At 45.3% G+C, this 223-nt stretch overlaps 1 protein-coding gene across 8 annotated transcripts in view; it reads left to right on the top strand.

Annotated features, from left to right (window-relative positions):
• The window catches only part of LOC119588791 (ELAV-like protein 1), a gene marked incomplete at its 5' end in the record, with an annotated part of 73,233 nt that overhangs the window by 71,559 nt on the left and 1,451 nt on the right, over positions 1–223 (top strand).

Genomic DNA, 223 nt, shown 5'->3' on the forward strand with positions numbered 1-223 from the left:
TGTAGTCTCGGGGTTTCGTGTGCTTTTTTGCCTCCCCCCATCTCCCCAACTCCCCAACCCACCCCCACTAAATAATGTAACCCCCCCCCCTTACATGCATACACCCCCGACCTCAGTGCTTTATTTCTGCCCCGTTTCTGCGTCAAAATAGTCTCGCACAAAAAAAGTGTATATAAATATTAATGTCACTTTTTGAGTTCCAAGAAAAGAGAAAATAAGAGTC

Source organism: Penaeus monodon, chromosome 24 (genome assembly GCF_015228065.2).
Source record: "Penaeus monodon isolate SGIC_2016 chromosome 24, NSTDA_Pmon_1, whole genome shotgun sequence".
In the NCBI taxonomy this organism is placed as follows: Eukaryota; Metazoa; Arthropoda; class Malacostraca; order Decapoda; family Penaeidae; genus Penaeus; species Penaeus monodon.